The sequence below is a fragment of the Artibeus jamaicensis genome, unplaced genomic scaffold, assembly GCF_021234435.1.
Source record: "Artibeus jamaicensis isolate MK-2021 breed Jamaican fruit bat unplaced genomic scaffold, CSHL_Jam_final contig_484, whole genome shotgun sequence".
Classification (NCBI taxonomy): Eukaryota; Metazoa; Chordata; class Mammalia; order Chiroptera; family Phyllostomidae; genus Artibeus; species Artibeus jamaicensis.
The window spans coordinates 11,961,553-11,968,169 of NW_026521859.1; positions in this window are offsets into that span (position 1 = coordinate 11,961,553).

The following is a 6,617-nucleotide window of genomic DNA, read 5'->3' on the forward strand; positions in this document are numbered from 1 at the left end:
GGGGCGTGGCTGGCTGTCTGCAGTCAGTCGAGCATTTGTGCACAGATAAACCAGCGAAGAGGCGAGCATTGAGACCATGTGGCGCAGGGCGGTGGGCTCGCACATTTGCATTCAGATAAACAGGGGAGAGCGAGCAGTGAGGCGGACTGGGCGAGGGAAGAGGACCGCTATTGCTCCCACTCTGACCCCACCCCCACATGCAGCGTCACAAACCAGCAACCAGGGTGGCCCCGCCCTGGTGAATGCCTAAGGCGCCTCTCCTCATACGTAACAGGCACAAACAGATCAAAACATGGCTAAGAACAACTCAGAGCCCCAGAGCTGATAAATCTAAGTGATGAAGAAATAGCCAAACTTTCAGATGCACAGTTCAAAACACTGGTGATCAGGATGCTCACAGAACTGGTTGATTTTAGTCACAAATTAGAGGAACATATGAAAGCTAAACTAATTGAAATGAAGGGAAATGCACAGAAAACCAACAGTGATGGAAAGGAAACTGGGACTCAAATCAAAGGACTGGACCAGAAGGAGGAAAAAAATGATCAACCAGAAAAGGATGAAGAAACAAGAATTCAAAAAAATGAGGAGAGGCTAATGAACTTCCAGGACACCTTTAAATGCTCCAACATCCGAATTATAGGGGTACCAGAAGGGAAATAGGAACAGCCACCAATGGAAAACTTATTTGAACAAATAATAAAGGAGAACTTCCCCAATCTGGCAATGGAAATAGATTTCCAGGAAATCCAGGAAGCTCAGACAGTCCCAAAGAAGTTGGACCCAAAAAGGAACACACCAAGGCACATCATAATTACATTAGCCAAGATGAAAATGAAGGAGAGAATCCTAGAAGTAGCAAGAGATAAGGGGACAGTCACCTACAAAGGAGTTCCCATCAGACTGTCAGCAGATTTCTCAAAAGACACCTTACAGGCAAGAAGGGGCTGGAAAGAAGTATTCCAAGTCATGAAAACCAAAGACCTACAACAAAGATTGCTCTATCCAGCAAAGTTTTCATTTAGAATGGAAGGACAGATAAAGTGCTTCTCAGATAAGACCAAATTCAAGGAGTTCATCATCACCAAGCCCTTATTATATGAAACATTAAAAGGGACTTACCTAAGAAAAAGAAGATTAAAAATATGAACAGTGAAAGGACAGGAAACTCACAGTAATCAACAACCATACCTAAAACAAAAGCAAACTAAGAGGACAGCTAGATCAGTAATGAACCATAGAAATGAAAATCACGTGGAGGATTAGCAAGAAGGGAGTGTGAGATGGAGAAGGGGGGAGAAGGTACAGAAAATAAGTAGCATAGACAGTAGATAGAAAATAGATAGGGGGGAGGGTAAGAATAGTAGGGGGAATATAGAATCTAAAGAACTTGAGACACGTGTTCATGAACTAAAGGAGGGGAATGGTGAGGAAGGGGTGTGCAGGGTAGAGGGGAATGGAGGGGGGAAAATAGAACAAATGTAATGGCATAAGCAATAAAATAAAAAATATATTAAAAAAGGTAAATAAAAATAACATTTTCTGGTGGGATAATAAATCAGCATCATTTCTATCAGGCTAGTAGTAATAGGAATCAAAAGCTTTATCAATGCGCATTCATTTTGACCCAGGAATTCCACACCTCTATATATTTTAAAGTAATAATCAGAAATACGAGTGTGCAAATATCCCCTGATAAGTATGTGTATGGGAATTTTATTTATTGCAGTTAAAAGGAAGAAACAACTTAAATGTCTAGTTCTTGGGAGTTGGTTGCATAACTAAAAGTAAATTGCTCCAGTAAAATATGAGGTAGTTATAGAAATATTCATACTAAGCAGTTAATCTTGTAGAAGGATATTTAATGACATGAAAAATATAGCCCTTGCTGGTGTGGCTCAGTGGATTAAACGCTGGCCTGTGAACCAAAGGGTGGCTGGTTCGGTCCCCAGTCAGGGCACATGCCTAGGTTTCGGGCCAGGTCCCCCATAGGGGGCGCATGAGAGGCAACCACACATTGATGTTTCTCTCCCTCTTTCTCCTCTGTCTAAAAATAAATAAGTAAAATATTTTTAAAAAATTTGTGATAATGTACTTTACTAAGTGAGGAAAGCATGTTACCAGCCTATATTTAGAGTATGATCCTATGTTTACACACACATGCACAGAACATAACTTGTATATTACAGATAATTTGTTCTTTTTTACTTTTCTGCATGTCTACAGTATATGTTCAGTGATTTTCTAGTGTTAAAATTAATAATAACAATTCATTGTTATTAAAGTACACTTAGATCCCGAGTCAGTGATTTTTTGAGGATATGGAATTGTAGGGATGCTCATATCCTCTGATATATATGTGCTTCGGTAATGCCTAAATTTCAGTTATTGAACCTGATCATTTTCATAGTCAATAGGAAACAGTTTTTATTTATTTATCTTAAAAGTATTTTATTTATTATTTTAGAGAGAGAGGAAGGGAGGGAGAAAGAGATGGAGAGAAACATTGATGTGAGAGAGAAACATTGATCAGCTCCCTCTCACACACACCCCGACTGGGGATCAAACCTGCAACCTGGGAATGTGCCCTGACTAGGAATCAAACCGATGACTTTTTGCTTTGTGGGACAATGCCCAACCAACTGAGCCACATCAACCAGGCAAAAGGAAACAATTTTTAAAATGAAAGAAAGGGTCAGGGAACAGAGAAGTTGATACTCTTTGACCCAACAATTTTACTTTTAGAAATGTTCTTAACCTTGAATGTGAGCAAATATTTATACAGAGATTGCTCATCCAAGCATTATTTATAATAGAAAAACAAACAAAACTCCTATGACACATGTATAAGCACCTTGTAAAGGTCTAACCACAGGGTGCTAGATAAATTATGACAGGCCCATTGGATGGACCTATAGCAGCATCATGAAGTCAGTATGAATCCAACCTGCTGATGTCAAATCTCAACTCTGTCACTTACTTGCCGTGTGACCTTATACAACTTATTTAACCTCTCTGAGTTTCTATCTCCTCATTAGTAAAACGGTGATAACAATAGTACCTACATCACAGAATGGTTATGAGAATCTTTAAGTCAAGTGTCCATGCAAGAAATGGGTGACACACTCAAACTGGGTATTTTGAGGAGAGTTTAATAAGGGGCTTTTTTTTTTTGCAAAGGCACATTTTATTTATTTATTTATTTATTTATTTATTTATTTATTTGAATTACAGTTTGCATTCAGTATTATTTTGTATCAGTTTCAGGTGTACAGCATAGAGGTAAGACAATTGTATATTTCCAGTGCCTGACTGGCATTATACAAAGCTATTACACTATTATTGACTATATTCCCTATGCTGTGCTTTATAGTCCCATGACTATTTTGTAACTACCAATCTGTGCTTCTCAATCTCTTCACCTTTTCAGCCAGTCTCCCAAACCCTCCCTAAAGAGACTTTTTTCGGAGATGAGAGCAGGGTACAGGGAAACCAGCAAGGCTAGTGCAGTACTCTGGGCTAGTAACAGCAGGAAGTCAAAGGGAGAATTTAGGCAGTTATTGGGACCTGGAGAGAGAGACAGAGGTCCTAGGAGGAGCTCTTTGGTGAAAGCCAAGCGACCCTTCATAAACACTTTGATTTCACTCTCCAGGCTCCTTCTGAAAACATCCGTGATTAGCCATCAACTGTTGAGATGATGGTGCAGACAAACCACCCCAAATCTCAGTGGCTACCAGCTGCAAACATTTGGTTTCCTTACTCCCAGGATGACTGGGGCAGCTCGGCTTCAGGTTTTGAATTGGCTAGGTTCAGGTCAGCTTCACAGGCCTCTTATTATGGGACTACCAGCCAAGAGGCCACATCAAACAGTTAAGTCCACATCAGGCCTGTGCTCGTGCCGTGTCTACAAACATTCCATTGGCCAAAGCATGTCATATGACTGAGCCTAAAATAAATAAAGTAGAGATATTTATATTACATATACTCTAGTAGAAGGCAAACTCACATGGCAAATCCTAACACAGGGAGAGAGGGGAGTCCAGCTGGCAATGATAGTCCAATCTACCACAAGTCATCACTGGCCAAACCCATGGGAAGTTGGGCCACAGAAGCTTGTGGAAGCAGTCTATCCAGTCAGTGTTCAGGGGCACAGAGCAGGGCGGACCAGGGCAGACCAGGGTAGAGGTGTCTGGAGAGGCAAAGAGAGACAACTGTGCAGGCTTACATGAGTTAATATTTTTTTAACGACTTCAGGGTAGTGACTGGCACATAAAAAAATACTATATACTTGTAAGAGTTTGTTAAATGAAATAATAAAAGAGCCATTGAGAATGACACTTTCAAGGATATTTAATGAAGTATTTAAAATGTTCATAATTGTTAAGTAAAAAAGATTTAAAGCAGGTATACATTATAATGTAATTTAAAAATACAATGTACCTAGAAGAGAGACTAGAAGAAAACTTTACAAAATGTTCATGTTGTTGCTGGGAGGTAGAATCACGGCGGATCTTTTCAAGTCCTCGGTGTTCAGAATAACGTCACCCCGCATGGCCTCACGGGCTGTGTGCTTTGGAGGCTCCAGGAGACCCCCTCTGTCTCTTTCACCCCTCCAGCTGGGACAGACTTCATTATTGTCTCAGCTTCTAAGATGTACATGTATTACTCCTGTGTAATCAAACAAGTAAGTGCAGTTTTTAAAAAATATTTTATTTATTTATTTTTAGAGAGAGAGGAAAGGAGGGAGAAAGAGAGGGAGAGAAACATCAATATGTGGTTGCCTTTCACATGCCCCTCACCAGGGAACCTGGTCCTCCACCCAGGCATGTGTCCTGACTGGGAATCAAACCTTGACCCTTTGGTTCTCAGTCCAGTGCTCGATCCACTGAATTACACCAGCCAAGGCCTGAGTTATTAAAATTTAAAAAACTGTAATATACTCTATTTCCTGGAGGAATCTAGAACTGATGGATCAGAAATGATGACTATAAAATGGAATATTTGCATTAAATAAATCCACAATGGAGAAGGTTTAAAGTAAAAGGAAGGCTTCTCTCCCTATGCCTGTGATGAAGAGAGCCCAGTTCTTAATGACACCCAGGCCAATGACACCTGCCTTCACACTTCTTGTTATGTGAGATAATAAACATCTTTACTTCTTAGGCCACTGTAGTTGCATATTCTCTTACTTGCACCCAAGACTTGCATATACTCGCTTCATAGCCTTCCCTTTCCGCCTCCTCCTCTGTGTGCCTACGACTCCTGTGAACCTCTCTGTTCCAGCGTATGGTGGAGAGTCATTGACATGGCTTGTTTATGAGATCGTCCAAACAACTCATGGGTTTTATTTCATTTTTGTGACCTCAGTATCCTATTTGGTATCTAACACAAAAGCCTTTTTTTTTTGCAGTTGTGAAGACTTTATATACTCACAGTCCTGGGAGGTGTAGAGGCTACTCTTTCTTAAAGAGTATGAAAAAGTGGTGAACAGCCTGTGCATGTGCACGCGCGTGCGCGCACACACCCACACACCCACACACATACACACACACACTGAGTAGTCTCAGAGGCCGGGTGAGGCTGGAGGCTGTTGGTAAAGGCTGAGTCAGAAATAAACTCCCCACCCAGCCCTGAGCCCCTGGCAGTGCACTCCTGAAAACTGGTAAATGGAACCGAAAGTCACTCTAGATGCAGGGTGGGGCAACGTGGAAAGGGGTGTCTCTTCTCCCATTTGGATTCTTTTGGCTGTTAGTTTAGTTTTTTTTTTTTTAATTATTTGGAGGTCAAAATGCTAGCTTCATTACAAAGCTAGGTTGGAGATGTGGTGGCTGTGAAGTAAATGGGCTTGTTCACACTCTCCTGTTCTGAACTTAACTCTGCAAACTCCTGTCCTCCGCCGCTGCTGGGACAGACGCTGTCCTAGCAGGCTGTTTGACCTAGCAGGCTGGAGCAACAGACCAGAACTAACCTACACCCCCAAGACCGGGTTCCAACCATTGACCCAAGCAAAAGTGAATTCAGAAAGCCAGGCTTGCTGTGGGGAGAAGGCGGGGAGTGAACATGAACTTCTCTACTGGATAATCTGAATTCTTTGCAGTCTTTCTCTCTTTCTTCTCTTGGTTTGGATCATTAAGAGGTCACAGTGTTTAAATATTCCCTCCCTCCCCCGCCAATCTTGGTTTGTCTTTTGCTTTCTTACAATATGAAGAATGTAGCTTCTGAACCAGCTACGGAATGTGGACTGTTTTGTGTTTGTCATCATCATATTTTGATATTTTATACACAAAGTCTCAACGTGGTAGCTGCAGTTATCATTGGCGGAATCATGCAGGAATTGGATCTGACAATCTGGGCCGCCGGGCTGCAGCAAAAGTAGCTGGCCCAGGGTGCTCTTTTCAGAGTTCACATGTCCCAGTGGACAAATCTGATACACTGATTTGGTAAGGTGTTAACAGCAGAGAACAGGTTTATATGTTAGACCACCCAAACCTCATTTGCTCTGTTGCAGCAGCTTTTAGCGTCTTGCCTCAAAGGTGGGTGTCCTGTAGGAATGCTCAGCCATGTGGGTTAACCCAGTCTCCTTAGGGAGGGGTGCTTTATTTGGCATCCCCAACTCA